General features: G+C 36.6%; 1 pseudogene; it reads right to left on the bottom strand.

Annotated features, from left to right (window-relative positions):
* Positions 1–15,339: 15,339 nt before the first annotated feature.
* LOC125164887 (transforming acidic coiled-coil-containing protein 3-like) lies at positions 15,340–17,103 on the bottom strand (annotated as a pseudogene).
* Between the last annotated feature and the right edge of the window lie 290 nt (positions 17,104–17,393).

Raw genomic sequence — 17,393 nt, 5'->3', positions numbered from 1 at the left:
AGAGAGCACAGGCAGTAATTTCTTTGACATTGGCTGTAGCAACAGTTTTCTAGCCATGTCTCCTGAGGCAAGGCAAATAAAAGCAAAATTAAAAACCTTCTGCACAGTGAAGGAAATCAACAAAACTAAAAGACAACCACTGAATGGGAGAAGATATTTGCAAATAACATATCTGATAAAGGGTTAGTATCCAAAATATATAGAGAACTTACATATCTCAACACCTGAAAATCAATCCATTTAAAAAATGTGTGGAAGACATGAGTAGACATTTTTCCAAAGAAGACATACAAATGGCCAACAGAAACACGAAAAGATGCTTATAACATCACTCATCATCAGGGAAATGCAAATCAAAACTAAAATGCGATGGCACTTCACACCTGTCAGAATGGCTAAAATAAAACACACACACACACACACACACACAAGAAACAAGTGTTGGTGAGGATGTGGAGAAAAGGGAACCCTCATACACTGTGGGCTGGAATGCAAACTGATGCAGCCTCTGTGGAAAACAGTATGGAGGTGCCTCAAAAACTTAAAAATAGAACAACCTTACAATCCAGTAATTTCACTGATGGGTATTTACCCAAAGAATACAAAAACACTAATTTGAAAGGATATACACACCCCTATGTTTATAGCACCATTATTTACAATAGCCAAATTGTAGAAACAGCCCAAGTGTTTATCGATATATGAATGGATAAAGAAGTGGTATATATATATATATATACACACACTATACACACACACACACACTATATATATATATATACACACACACACACACACACACACACACACAATGAAACGTCATTTGGCCATAAAAAAGAATGAATTCTTGCCATTTGCTACTACATGGATAGATCTATATCACAATGATAAGTGAAGTAAATCAATCAGAGAAAGACATACCAGATTTTTTCACTCATACATGGAATTTAAAAACATAACAAATGAACAAACGTAAAAAAGAGAAAGAGAGATAAATCAAGAAACATACTCTTAATTATAGAGAACAAACAGATGGTCACAAGAGGGGAGGGGATGGGGGATGGGTGAAATAGGTGATGGGCATTAAAGAGTACAGTTACCATGAAGAGCACTGAGAAATGTATAGAATTGTTGAATCATTATATTCTACACCTGAAAGAAATAAAATATTGTATGTTAACTATACTGGAATTAAAATTAAAACTTTAATAATTTAAAAAATTTAAACAGAAAAAATGATAAAACTAATATTTTAAACAGATCCAAATAATACAAGTTGTTCACAGCCAGAGAATATTTGGAAGCAATAATTAAAAACTTGAATGTGAGGAGCACCTGGGTGGCTCAGTTGGTTAAGCCTCCAACTCTGTTCAGGTCATGATGTCACGGTTTGTGAGTTCAAGCTCCGGGTGGGGCTCTGTGCAGACAGCTTGGAGCCTGGAGCCTGCTTCAGATTCTGTCTCTCTCTCTCTCACTGCCCTTCCACCGATCGCACTCTGTCTTCTCTGTCTCTGTCTCTCTGTCTCTGTCTCAAAACTAAACATTAAAGAAAAAAAAACTTTGGGGTGCCTGGGTGGCCCAGTCGGTTAAGTGTCTGACTTCTGCTCAGGTCATGATCTCTCAGTTCATAGGTTCGAGCCCCACTTCGGGCTCTGTGCTGACAGCTCAGAACCTAGGGCCTGCTTTGGATTTTCTGTCTCTCTCTTTCCCTGCCCCTCCCAGCTCGCCTTTTCTCTCTCTGTCAAAAATAAATAAAAAGGGTTTAAAAAAAAACCCTTGAATGTGCAATTGAGAGTAGAAACTATACTTGGATTCCAGAAAACCAAGGAAATGTTAAAATAGGCATTTTAGGGAAGGTGGGACTTTCTTTGAATGGCAAAAGTACATGTTTATAAACCTTTGCTGAGCCCCAGTAGAACACTGGCCATGGAACAATGTCCATCATTTCTGTATCTCAATTCATATTTTCCTGAAAGAGAATCTTATTTACAGCTCATCCTGTGGATAGTTCTTTTGTGGGTAAATTTTAACCCATGTGTCCAATCAGCTAGGGAATTTGGGAACTTGAGCAGATCCTAATAAACTGGAGTGTGGACAACGCAGCTAATTCATCATCTTTTGTATATGAGAGTGATACGATAAAACAAAATGACCCAACAGTGGAAAGAACAAGCAAAGAACAGTATCCTGAACAAACAGACACATGAATGCAGTATGTGCATTCAAAGAAGACAAAACAAACAAAAATGGCAAAAAAGAATTTAAGACAAAAACACTAGTATTGAACTCATTTTTTTTTGTAAATTTCATGACTAACTTTCTAGCAACACTAGCACATGCAAAAATAAGAGTGATGATCATTTTAAATCCCATCACACAGAATACCTAGTAATAATACTTGGGAACTATCAGTACAGACATCTATGCTTGCAGTAAATATGCATAGGCATATTTAAAAAGAGGACAAATTAGTTAAACAGTCTACAGAAATACTTTTATATTAATACCGCAACTCCCATATAACATATGCTAACTGTGATTTGGGTAAAAATATTTTTTTTTCCCAGAAAACACACACTACCAGAATGTTTTAAAAGACTGTCAAAGAACTAACTTCCCAAATATGCTTTTCCTCACTTAGCTCATGTAATTGTTGTAGGAACACATTCATATTTTACCTAAAAGACATTATTCCACTATGGAGCACTCACATTACACTAATGATTGAAATTAGTTTATTAGAGATAATTTTATAACTACTATATTTTAGTAGCGTGTATTTGTTTTTTTATAATATTTGAACAATGACTTACATACATGTGCCTTTTAGATGTCTTGTAGCAAAATAAGAAATTTCAAAACCTTATCCCTTAGAGATATTGTGCTGAATTGAAATTCTCAAAGAGACACTCTTCCATATGTCTTCTGTCTTCATCTGTGAAAATATGTCATATGGGCAGTTTTCTTCACTTCAGAATCAAGAATGATATATTTCAATTTGTTACTTTTAGAAGAAACACATTTAAAATAGTAAAAGGAAACTTTTTTAAACAGAGATCTCAGGATTCCGTGGTGATTAGTCTCTAAGTGAATTTAAAAGATTTTGTACTTACATTTTTATTGTTTAGCTGGAAAAACCGTAGCAGCTTGGCAGGTAACAATTGGAAATCAATTCCCCAGATAATTTCTATTCCTTTGTATGAGAGTCATGTTACATAATTTGAAATATGATACAAAGTTGCAGTTTTAGAAAAGCTACTAGTGAATTACATTGTATTGATATACCTGAAAATCTGATACTAGCAATGCTAGCTTTGCATCAATGAGGTTAACTTTGCACCTACTACAGCAAAATTGGTTTCGGAATATAAAGCACTTTAAAATGGTTCCAAAGGGCAGTTATATTGTCTATTAAAAATTTTAGTCTAAAAAAAGTTTTGGTCCAATTCCAAGGTTGCATTACGCTTATCAGGGTGTATAATAAACATGAAATGGTTAACATTAATACTAATTAGTGCATAGTAATTCATACTAAATTTACAACAATATGGCGAATAACAAATAGGGAAAAAATTCTTCAACATTTGTAAAATGAAAATATTTTAAATGAAATAGATCCCCAAACTCTTTCTTCCAATGGATTATCTACTGCATTCTGAATATCACAGAGAAATGTTTTTTCAGTGTTATTATATTTAATTTATGTATCAAATATTAAGGGAAAAGAGTTCTCTGTAAGAAAGATATCTTCTATGTGTTTAATAAATATAATTATGTTTTTAATCAAATAAAAGGGCATATTGATAATTTTATTGATAGATTAATTTGATTAAAATACAAAATCATGATTTTACATATATATATATATATATATATATATATTTATTCACAAAAAGAGATTCCTGGAAAACTGGTTCAGGTGGAAAAAAAGGTTATAGAATGAAGTATTTCTAACTATGCTTCAGATTCATTTATCATATAATATATTGTATATATTATACAGCTTATTATATATGTATGTACACACACACGTATAGTCAAATATAATTATAACCATCACCCTGAATTGGAGCCTGGAGACTGGTGCTTATTGAGGACATGACCAGTAGGATATCAAACATCTCTTCAGTTTCAGGTTGGGCAATACTATATTATCAGATATAGTTTGAATAGTGTGTGCTTTCCACTATGACTTTTAATAGCATTGGTTGGTGAGAACCATTTGATTATAAATACATGGGTTCAAAACTCTGCTCATAGACATTTCATTTGAGGAACCCAAACCATCAACACTGTAATTTCTACTCAGGAAATGGGCACAGAAACATAACAAGAAAGCTTATTGTGTTCTAATGGAGTTCAGTGGGAAAAAAGAGATTAAAGAGGACAATGATTTTAAGTAAAATTTGAGAAAGGGGAATGGTTTTTATAACTGAGCCCTTAAACCAAGAGGCATCTTTTTAGTTCAAACTTTATCTTTTAAATATGTTTTCCAAAGAAGGAAAGAGCAAAAAGAATTTTGATTTTCTTTTTCAATACTGTGACCAAAACCTAACCGGGAGCCTTCAAGCTGTTTGCTTTTCTCCTATGTTATTTATTTAAATCCCTAGGATTTATTTTTCTGTATTGCAAGTACATTCTCCTCAGCTCCTTGCATTCCATCATTGTCAAGCTGATACATTTTTTCCTTTGTAGTCAAAACAAAAAAAAATCTTATAAATATTTGTCGATTCTAATGACTAATTTTTAACTCAACCAGCTTCAAGAAATGCATCATTTTTTCAAGGATTAGTAGAAACTCTTTGCATTAGTAATATGGAACCTCAAACATAAACAGAATATTTCATTTGGTCTCCCAATTCTCCATTACAGTCATGCTGTGTACAAGGCACTGTATGATATGCAAAGTGGTGTTAGTTCTAAAGAGCAGCCTTGAAGTCATATATCCTAGAGGATACGTAAATTAACATAAAACGAAAACATGTTATGTTGAGGGCTATGGATTAACTCTTTACTGTGCTACCTGGACTTTGACTTCCTATCATTGATTGAAATCCTACAAATACAACTGATAGCAATTTCAAAGCTGGAACTGATCAGTGGAAGTGTTTGAAATAGAGAGAAATGTCTTCAGAGAGACTTGAAAGAATGACAAATATTTATTTTCCAAACAACCTCAAAATAGAGGAAAAATATTTTCAAATTGACATAGCTCCCTATCTAAATTTATGGATGGGCACACTTTTTAAAAGTGAAGCTGACAATCTGCATAGGTCTAGAAGGTCAAAATAGCTTGAAGACCATGTTGCTGACTCAGAACTGTTCAGGAGCACAAGAAATTTCCTATGAGCAGGTACTAACTTGTGGGAAAGTCTAGCTGTGTGGTTAGTAGTTCAACATTTAAAGACATCAATGTACTTTTTATTCAGCCTTTACTCTGGTTGGTGTAAGTTAACACAATGCCCAGCTATATAGTCATTACATGAAGGTAGTTTGTTTATTGGTTGTTAGGTATGGCTTTTAGCATTTATTGTACATTTACTGTGCTCAGAGTGCTTTTTAGGTGGGAATGGGATAGAATCGCCCAACAGAATATTCATTTTGAGGAGCTCAATATCTAATGAATACACATTCTGTGTATACCTTAAAGAGCCTCAGGGAATTCACCAAGAAGAAAAAGTCTAAAAAAGTATATGTACTACAAACATACCAAACTTGTTAGGAAAGGAAGAAATGTGAGGGAGTGACCCAGAAACTTCATATTGCTTAATGATTGTGATAAATATGTACATTTGATTGAGAAGATATAAAATAAACTGTTACAGTTGATTTTACTATCTAATTAACTGATTAAGCATCAGGTTGCAGCGTGTTAAGAAAGTCTCAAAAAACTACATTGATGTGAATAAATTGATGTAGATCCTCATACAGCATAATGCTTTCAGGTTGAAGTTCTAGAATGTGATTTCATCTGAAATAAAGCCTGGAAGCAAAAAAAAATCATTTGACTATGGAAGTATTAGGGATGATGCCTTAATATTGAAAAAATAAAGAACACACAGAAGATCCCTGAAGTTACTTTCTCTTTTTCCCTAGTGAGTAACCAACCACTGTTTTAGTTACAACGTTAGACCAATTTCCACAGCGGACCCTGAACGTAGCACTTTCCCTTGTGCCTGTGCCACTTAACCCATACTTGAGTAATGTGTAAAAACCAGTTAACACATGGTAGAATGGGAATTAAGTTTCGAGTCAGTTACCTTTCCTCAGTAATCTGTCACCTTGTTCCCCCTTTGTGTCTGTGAATCATCTTTCTCCAGTAAGTGCTTAACTGCTGGAGGACTTTCATGATTAGTCCAGCCTTCATTGAACCCTAACTGTAAACTATAGGACATACTATTTAGCTTTAAATCATATTATGTGTCATTATTCACTACTGTTTCATGATGTATTTAACTCAACAGTGAATTGTTGTGTCTTACAGATATAAAATGGTATTCTTGGTATTAGATATATTAGATCTTTTTCAAACTAGATTATTGGGGCACATGGGTGGCTCAGTCAGTTAAATGTCCGACTCTTGGTTTCAACTCAGGTCATGATTTTATGGTTTCTGGGATTGAGCCCCTGTGTTAACAGCCCAGTGCCTGCTTGGAATTCACTTTCTCCCTCTCTTTGCCCCTCCCCCATTCGCACGCTTGCACGCGCTCTCTCTCTAAAATAAATAAATAAACATTTAAGAAAACTAGATTAATTAATCTTTCCCTTACTTCTTTGAAGAATCATGTCTTTCCAATCTTTTGCCATTCTTAAGATGGATTAAGCAGATACATGCTAACTGAATGTTTGTTTTTTGATTAGTGCCATTTGCAATTGACCCTCAATTGCATTAGCTGTGTTAAGTAGGAGAAGTCAGTCATAACCTGGGGGAGCAATCCACTGTCTTTTTATAATTATTTTTCTTTTTGCTAGAAGATGCATGGGTTGTTTATGAATTTCAGAGCACACAGATCATGTATCCTGTTAGGTCTGCCTCACAAAGGAATGGAGAGCTTCCTGAAATCCCTATTGAGTCCCTGGTGCCACCCAACAGAAATCACCTCTCACTCTTGCCGCCTGAACTTTCTGTATCTATGCTTCTGCTCTGTCTCATACGACCTCTTGAAATAGGAAAGATAATTAAGGGCTTAGGTGTCAAATATCTTTCAGGAAAGTGGAAACTAAAAAACGAATCTCTGAATTACTTTTCTTTTTCAGATCTGCTTGACTACCTACTATCTTCAGAAAGGGATCATTTTTGCTCATGAGACAGTGTCATTTTCCAAGGACAACCTAAAAAATAATGAAGATGAGTAGCCAGAGCAAACTGATATTCATTGGAAATATTAATTAGAGTGCAGACTCAAATATTCACAGCAACACTATCCATATTATCCACAGTCAGGAACTACTCAAATGTCTGTCAACAATAAATCGGATACATTGTAGGAATTCACCCAATGCAATATAATAAAGCACAACACGCACAATGCGCATGTAATTGAACAGTGTTCCAGCAGAAGAAGCCAGCCACAAAGCATTATATATTGTATGATGCACTCACAAAAAGAATACTGGTTTATCCTAAGGTTGTAGCCACTGGCACGGAACACAGAGGATGTCTGGAGTACTTGTTACCTTGTTTCTTGATCTGGGTTTCAATTACATGGACATGTAAAATCTCAGCTTGTGAAAGTCTATTGAGTCTATTAGGATGTGTATATTTTTTCTGTATTCGCATTGTTATTTAAAAAGAAGTTAAAACTAAAGAGAGGAACTAATTATATCAACAAAGAAGATGAAAGTTCAACCAAGTGCCCTTTCTCCCATTTCAAGCAGATGATTTTCTCAGAAAAAAAAAAATGTAAGTGAAATCTACTGTGTTTCCTTTTACAGATTTAATTTACTAATCAAGTGATACCAGTTTATCAATTGCTTACTCCACATCAAAGAAAGGAGTAGCACACAGTTCCTGCTTTTATGAGGACAACATTAACACACAGATTTAATGTTATATGCTATTCTTAACCTTGATAATTATCCAGAGATGATGCTGAGTAATGACAGAATTTATGCAGATGTCCAGTGTTCAGCTGGACCTTGAAGGATGGGTAGGAATTTAATTAAAAGTTTTCGTTCATCTTTTAAAATTTTTTCTTTACATTTATTTATTTTTTGAGAGACATAGAGAGAGCACAAGTTGGGGAGGGGCAGAGAGACAAGGAGACACAGAATCTGAAGCAGGATCCAGACTCCGAGCTGTCAGCACAGAGCCTGATGCAGGGTTTGAACCCACAAACTGTGAGATTATGACCTGAACTGAAGTCGGATGCTCAACCGACTGAATCACCCAGGCGCCCCTAGTTTATCTTTTTAAATGTTTATTTAATTTGAGAGAGAGAGAGAGAGAGAGAGAGCGAGCAGGGGAGAGGCAGAGAGAGAAGGAAGGAGAGAGAATCCCAAGCAGGCTACACACTGTCAGTGCAGAGCCCGATGCAGGACTTGAACTCATGAACCATGAGATCATGACCTGAGCCGAAATCAAGAGTCAGAGGCTTAACAGACTGAGTCACCCAGGTCCCCCTAAAATTTTTAATTTAATTGAAAAATTTAATGACTATTTTTAAATTGGAATTTAAAAATTATCTCAATTTTATGAGATAATTGTAGATTTACATGTAGTTGTAAAAATAATAGAGGCTCTGACACTTTGCCCAATTTTCACAATGGTAAAATTTTGTAAAATCACAGAATAATATTATAGGATATCGACACTGATACATTCCAGTGATTTTATTCACAATTTCCAGTTTAACTTGGTTGTAAGGGTATGTATGTGTATGTGTAAAATTCTATGCAATTTTGTCACTTATATAGGCTCATGTATTCACCACCACAGTCAAGATACTGAACAGCTCAAATATCACAAGTCCTCTATTTTACTTTTTTATAACCATACCCAACTCCTCTCCTTCCCTCCTTCCCCCCCACCCTCATCTGTTCTCTAATCCCTGGTAACCACTAATCTGTCTTCCATTTCTAAATTTTTGTCACATCTAAAATATTATATAAATGGAATTGTATTCTATGTAACTTTTTGACTTTTTTTCACTCAGGATATCATCCTGGTGATTCATCTAAGTTGTTGGATGTATCAGTAGTTTGTTCCTTTTCATTCCTGAGTAGTTTTCCCTGGTATATATGAGCCACAGTTGGTTTAACCAGTCATCTGTTGGATATCTGGGCAGATTGCAGTTTTTGGCTACTACAAGTCAAGTTGCTATAAACATTTGTGTGCAAAGATCTGGCTCAAGGAGAGCAAATGTGGTAGGTATAGATGGAAATAAAATTAGGTAGTTAAGGATATTGTTTAAAAAATAATAATAATAAAGACAGACTTAAGGGCACCTGGATGGCTCAGGCAGTTAAGTGTCCAACTCTTGGCTTCAGCTCATGTCACAACCTCATGGTTCATGAGTTTGAGCCCTGAATGAGGCTCTACCCTGGCAACACAGAGTCTGCTTGGGATTCTCTTTCTCTCTCTGACCCTCCCTCCCACCCCTGCCCTCTCAAAATAAATAAATAAACATTTAAAAGAGAGAGACAGATTTAGGGGCTCCTGGCTGGATCAGTCAGTAGAGCACATGACTCTTGATCTCCGGGTCTTAGTTAAAGCTCCACATTGAGGGTACAGCTTACTTAAAAAAAAAAAAAACAGATTAAAACACAGGTGGAAGTATTTAAACCTTGTATTTACCATAGCAAATAGAGGACCACTGTTAGTTCCTTCTCAAGTGAGAATCCTGCTGTGATAACTGTTGGCATTACCCATGTGAGTAGATGCATCGTTCTCAGCCATGACTGAACATTAGGTTCATGTGGGGAGTTTTAAGAACTCCAGTGCCTGGGTGGCACCACAGACCAGTTAAGTCAGAATCCCAGTGGATCTCAAGTATCCATAGTTTTCAAAATTTCCCAGGCTAAGCCAAGGTGTGGCACCACTGGATTTAATGTAGATAATCTGATCGTGAGGTGGCTCCTGCAGCCCGAGGGTAAAATGGAAAGGGATTTAGGCATGAGGAATGGGACAAACTGTACAGTTTGACAGGAGAAATGTCAGTGTTCAATGATAAAGAAGATATAGGGAAGAAAACAAAGAATGGATAAGAGATTCCCAATGTTCCAGACTAAATGGTGGATATGTGGAATATTTATGGGGAAATGTTTGGGAGGTCTTCAGTACTCATGATTTATTTGATTTGATGGTAATGCATTCAAGAAGAGATTTTTTTTTAAAGGCAGATGGAAATTTTCATACTCAAAATTATCCATTTCCCCCATAGAAATCCAAGTTCCATTTTTACATTAAAAACAAACTTTTATTCATCTTAGACACCGATATTTCATTAAACGCTTCTGTTTGCAGTATCCTGAGGTGATAATATTGCTTGTCTTCTGTGATGAACAAGTTTCAAACCTGGATACTCACTGCCATAAACTGAAATGAAAACACATCTTCATAATATATGAAATTAGTTATAGCTGTGCTATGGGTCTGGCAATCAGGTATTCAAAACTTGGCAGTAGCAAAGAAGAGCCAAGTGGCTTTCATAATGTATTTTTAAATGAAAGTCGTAAAGAAAACTCCATTTCATTAAGTGCTTGAAGAGAGCTTCTTGGAAATGTGTTCAGTTACAGAAGCCCGGTTCCCAAGTGAGTCCTGTCACTCCACAGTAGGTGAGTTTATTTTCCACAGTGGCTGAGCTTGGTGCTGTTGAGTTGTTTTCCTTGTCACCTTAGGCAAGCTTAATGGCTAATGGGATCGCTAATAGGATATACAGTCAGTTATGGGGTTCTAAACTAGCTTGGATTAGCTATGACTAAAATCAATTATCACAGTCCACTGGTCCACAGAAATCAGGGGGTCCTCTCATTTATGTTCCTAGTGAACAGCTGTACTCCGTCCCCAAGAGGAGAAAAATATTACCAGCAAAATTGATGCTAATTAGCACCCACGTTGGCAGTCAGAATAGAGACACTGAGAAGAAAATTTGCAAAATGAGGCTGGTTAGGGGCACTAAAAATTTGTGTCACTAAAATTAGCCAAGTATAATAAATGACTTTCCAGGGATTTTCTGAAAACCCATATTCTTCACTTAATCAACACATTAAAGAGCTATTTTGAGTGATGTGATATAGGTTGTCCATTATGTTATTTATTCAATTATTTTTACTTCAAAATATCCAATATCAGCAAATTTTTATGCAATCACCAAATGTTACTGGCTTGCTGTATATGTCTGCTGTGACAATTTCTTTAGTAAATTAGCATTGGCAAGCATCAGTCTGTCAACAAAAAATTGGTCTTTTGCTCAGCAAAGTAGATAACAATTCCGTTGTTTGTCCCTTGATAGTCTACCTTTAGACATTCATTTATTTAGCTTAACACTTTGAGATAAAAAGAATTCAGTAGGAACAATATACCTTTTCAATTATTTACAACTCCACATGAATGAAAGATCATTACCTGAGTGTACATTGAAGAGAAAAAGGTTGGAAGAATATAAGAATCATAAAAGAGGCTCAAAAAACACAAAACATTTGCAAAAGTACATTTCCATGCTTACTGCATAGTATAGATGCCAGTTGAGTTTAATTAGTACTTTTACATTATTTCTTATGGCATCATTTTCCAAGATGAAATATTACTTGTAGTGAAAAGATTGTGTTTTATTCCAACTGAATCGATATGAAGGTGGACAGTTCCATTGAAAACTGATTTTATTTTGGAAAAGTCATACAATTTAGCTTCTGCAATTTATAACTGACATGCTAGGAAGGACTGACGTCTAAATTCAATCAAATATCTGTGTTATCATTTTTCTTTGAAGGTGGAATTGGCAGTGGAGTAATAGTGGATTAGGCAGCTGGTGTGACAGCCAGCATTTCATGGAATCATTGATTGTGGTGATGTCCTTTATTGACATGCCTATGCTTTCCTATTAAACAGTGGTGTAAAGGGTAAGATGCTGGCAGGGATTAAGAAGTGGTTTAAACTGGCTGATTAAACTTTCCTGATAACTCTACTAGCACATATTCAATCACAATTTTTATTCACAATAGGTTTACTCTTAATCTGGCCAACAGGCTTTTAAAAAATTCTCTTCCTTCTCCATGAATGAGTTCTGTGCCCTTCATAAACATTCTTCACACCCCTGCAGAAAATAAGACACAACGTAAGACCAAAAAACAATCTACTTCTGATAATATCACATCCATTAGAGAAGACCATGATAATAGTTTTATAATTGTAGAAGACTTCAGAGTTTATAAGCTAGCTTTAAAAACATCTTGGGAAGTAATAAAAATAGATATCTAGAAACTAAATTTGGGTATCTAGCAAAGTATGGGCCTGGAATCAGAACATTGGCTTTTCTGACTGATAATGGTGACCAAAGGCTAGTGCCTGTTTTATATTTGAGTTTCATAAGTGCCTGTAGATATACAATTGTGTTTAACATAGGCACATTTATACCAAAACCAAATAAAGACACCACTGAAAAAGAAAACTACAGGCCAATATCCCTGATGAAGATAGATGCAAAAATTGTAAATAAAATACTAGCAAATAGAATTCAACAATACTTTAAAAAAAATCACTTAGCACGATCAAGTGGGATTTATTTCTGGGCTACGAGAGTGGTTTAATATTAACAAATCAATCAATGTAATACATCATATCAATAAGAGAAAGTATAAAAACCATATGATCATTTTCAAAAGACACAGAAAAAGCATTTGACAAAGTACAATATCCATTCGTGTTAGAAAACCTCAACAAAGTAGGTTTAGAGGGAACATACCTCAACATAATAAAGACCATCTAAGAAAAATCCATAGCTAACATCATCCTTAATGGGAAAAAACTCAGAGCTTTTCCCCTAAGGTCAGGAACAAGACAAGGATATCCACTCTCACCACTTTAGTCAACTGGAATAGTACTAGAAGTCCTAGCCATATTAATCTAACAATAGAAAGAAATAAAAGGCATCCAAATCATTGAGGAAGAAGTAAAACTTTCACCATTTGCTGATAACATGATAGTATGAAAAAAAAAAAGAGGGGAGCCTGGGTGGCTCAGTCGGTTAAACATCCGACTCTTGATTTCAGCTCAGGTCTTGATCTCATGGTTTGTGAATTCGAGCCCCACGTCAGGCTCTGCGATGACAGTGAGAAGCCAGCTTGGGGTTCTCTCTCTTTGCCCCTCCCCTGCTCTCTCCCACTCTCTCTCTCTAATAAGTAGATAAATAAACTTAAATAAAAAATAAAACCTGAAAGACACTACCCACAAACTTCTAGAACTGATAAACAAATTCAGTAAAGTCACAGGATACAAAATCAATGTACAGAAATCTGTTGCATTTCTATACACCAATAATGAAACGGCAGAAAGAGAAGTTAAAAAAAAAACAATCCCATTTACAACTACACCCAGAAAAATAAGATACCTAGGAATAAACTTAACCAAAGAGAAGAAAGACCTGTACTGAAAACTATAAAAAACACTGACGAGGGAAATTAAAGATGACACAAAGAAATGGAAAGATATTTCATGTTCATAGACTGAGAACAAATATTATTAAAATGTCTATACTGCCCAAAGCATTCTACACATTTAATACAATCACTATGAAAATACAACCAGCATTTTTTTCACAGAACTAAAACAATCCTAAAAGTTGTACAGAATGACAAAAACCAAAGCAAACTTGAAAAAAAAAAGCAAAGCTGGAGGCGTAAAAATATTGACTTCAAGTTACATTTAAAGCTGTAGTAATCAAAATAATATGGTACTGGCACAAAAATAAACACAGAGATCAATGGAACAGAATACAAAATCCAGAAATAAATCTGCAATTATCTGGCCAATTACTCTCTGACAAAAGAGGCAAGAAAATACAATAGGAAAAAGACAGTCTCTTAAACAAATGGAGTTGGGAAAACTGGAAAGCAGCATGCAAAAGAATGAAACTGGACCATTTTCTTACACCATCACAAATATAAATTCAAAATGGATTAAAGACCTACATGTGAGATCTGAAACCATAAAAATCTTAGAAGAGAATGCAGGCAGTAACTTTTTTAACAACCATGACAACGTCTTTCTAGATATATCTCCTGAGGTAAGGGAAATAAAGGCAAAAATAAACTATGGGGACTAACATCAAAATAAAAAGTTTCTGCCCAAAGAAGGAAACAATAAATGAAGCTAAAAGTCAATCTACTGAATGGGAGAAGATATTTGCAAATTACATGTCCAGTAAAGGGTCAGTATCCAAAATCTATAAAGAACTTAGAAAACTCAGCAGCCAAACCAAAAAATTAGATTAAAAAATGGGCAGAAAACATGAACAGACATTTCTCCACAGAAAACATATAGATGATCAACAGACACATGAAAAGATGTTCATCATCACTCATGATTGGGGAAATTAAAATCAAAACTATAATGAGATATCACTTCAAACCTGTCTGAATACTAAAATAAAATACAGAAGAAACAATAGGTATTGGCAAGGATGTGGACAAAAAGGAATCCTCGTGCATGGTTGATGAGAATGCAAACTTGTGCAGCCACAGTGGTAAACAGTATGGAGGTTCCTCCCCAGCCCCCAAGTGACTATGTCTGTGTCTGTCTGTCTGACTGTGTGTCTGTGGAAGGTTTCATGTTCTTTCTTTTCTCTTAATCTCACCTCAGTTCTAAACCTGATTGCATTAACAAGAAGACTAATAAAGTTTCCTTCAGTTTGCGTGTTGAAAAGTTTTATATATATATATATATATATATATATATATATATGGTATATGGTATGGTATGGTATGATAGATAGATAGATAGATAAAAAAAGTTAAAAAAGAACTACCTTATGACCTAGTAATCGCACAATCACACTACTTGGTATTTACCCAGATAATACAAGAACACTAATTCAAAGAGTTACCTGCACCCCTATGTTATGGTTATAGCAACATTATTACAATAGCCAAATTATGGAAACAGCCTTTGTCCATCAATAGATGAATAGATAAAGAAAAAGAAGTGATATCTATCTACTATATGATAGTAGATATATAGACACGCAAACTGAAGGGAAACTTTATTTAGTCTTCTTGTTAATGCAATCAATTTTAGAACTGAGGTGAGGTTAAGAGAAAAGAAAGAACATGAAACCTTCCACAGACACACAATCAGACAGACACAGACACAGGCACTTGGGGGCTGGGGAAGGGGCTTCCACATCAGACCTTTCCCATCTTGGAGATGAAGTCATCACAGATTCAAGTAGTTCCTCCTTTTTCTTAGTCTTTTGCTCAATGTCTTCTCCAGTGAGTGGATGTGCATCTGTTCCTTTCTCAGGCTTACCTGGAAGGCCAAGGCCTTGACTTGGGCCTTACTGCACGCCTGAGTGATCTTGTCCTTTGCGAGCTGGAGTTTCTCCTCTGCGTGGGACTTCAGAGCCTGGTACCTCTGGCCTTCGTTTTCAATTCTGCTATGTAATCTTTGAGACACTTCTTCAGTGATTTCCATTCATGGGATACCCCTTGATCATCTCCTTCTATTTCTCAAACCTCTTGAAGAGGTCAGAGGAAGACTTTTCCATGGAGCTCAGGTCCGCAGTGAGTTGGTCTTTTTCCTTCAGAATCATCTGGATCTCAGCTTTTGCAAGTTCCCTCTGTTTCTGAGCCTCCTCCATTGCCTGGTACACAATTCCTTCAAACCTGCCCATTATCTTCCCTATCTTCGGATTCTTTGCATGGAATGCCTCACATTGGCTCCTTAGCAACATGTTCTCCTCTCGCATGATTTCCACTGCTCTACCCACATCCTTCTAGCTATACTGTAGCAAGTCCATGATGGACCCCACGGGCAGCAGTGGACCCCTAGATCCAATGACATATCAAGGGGTGTCCAGCACGGGAGTACCTAGGGCTCCTGGGAAGTCAAGTACCCTTAGCTTCCCCTCAGGAGGGCTTACCCAGGAAGGCACGGCCATGTTCTGTGCATTTCTGGTCCCTGGAGCCACAGGCACCGGTGTGAGGACTATCCTTCAGGAGTGGGTCAAACTTGAGTTACAAGGACTCTTTTCTCGGGTCTGACTTCTTAAATGAGGAACTCCCAAACTGCTCCAGATAATCCACATTGGCTCCTGAGCCTCAGCTGGGTTTCTGAAGTGCTCCTCGACCAGGTCTGTGGCAAGCTCCAGTTCACGCCTAGGAGTAGGGGACACTGATGTACTGGCACAGTTGGCAGCTTCTTCCTTACCCACTGTGCCCAGGGTCCCTGAGGCGGTGTGCATCCCAGGTGTGTCATCTACCCAGGCTGAAGGCACCTTATGGCTTGGAGGAAAGTGCCCTGTGGCCTCCAGACCAGCATGCAGATGCCTGGCCACAGGCCCTGCTGGCCTATTCTGGGGGCTGGGCCTCTCCTCCACTTTCAAATGACTTAAAGTTCAGGTCATCCAGCTTGTTTCAGTCCAGGTTGTAAGACCCCTGGAGAAGGGGAATAGGTCCCACACCCACCTCCTCAGGTGCATTTTCCTGCCTTGCCTCTGGTATCCTAGAAGGAGGCTTAAGGCCACGTCTTTTCCTCAGTTTCCTTGTGGGGGCAAACTTTTGCTGATGAGATTGTCAGAGAAATCAAATTCTAGCCCTATGGGCCGGCTCCTCCAAGAGGTGGCCCTTTGTCCATCAGCTTCTTCCTTCTGAGGACTTGGGGATGTGGCCCCTCCAGGCTTCAGAGGGCTGGTCAGGATAATGTTACCAGAACCAGAAGTGTCTTCAGGGCTGGCTGGCCTCACCAGGCATGTCTATGAGGGGCCCTTCTTCACATACTCCTTTGGGGTGAGTACCAGGGAGCAAAGTAGCCATGCCTGAGGAAGCAGTGAGCAGGTTTGAGCTTTCTCTGGCAGCTCTGTGAGTGTCTTCTGTTCTGTCTTGAGGAGGCAGCTGGGAAGGGTCTTCTAGGATTTCAGAGGTGGATATAATACTTTTCTCTAATTCCATTATATATATATATATATATATATATATATACACCATTATATATATATATGTGTGTATATATATATACATACATATATATGGAATATTATTCAGACATAAAAAAGAATGAAATATGGCCATTCCCAATGACAAAGATGAAGTTAGAAAGTATAATTCTAGGTGAAATAAGTCAGAGAAAGACATATACCATATGATTTCACTCATATGTGGAATTTAAGAAACAATACACACAAAGGGAAAATGAGAGAGAAAAATCAAGAAACTGACTTTTTTTTTAAGTTTATTTATTT

The sequence above is a fragment of the Prionailurus viverrinus genome, chromosome B1, assembly GCF_022837055.1.
Source record: "Prionailurus viverrinus isolate Anna chromosome B1, UM_Priviv_1.0, whole genome shotgun sequence".
Classification (NCBI taxonomy): Eukaryota; Metazoa; Chordata; class Mammalia; order Carnivora; family Felidae; genus Prionailurus; species Prionailurus viverrinus.
This window is presented reverse-complemented; position numbering and strand designations above follow the sequence as displayed.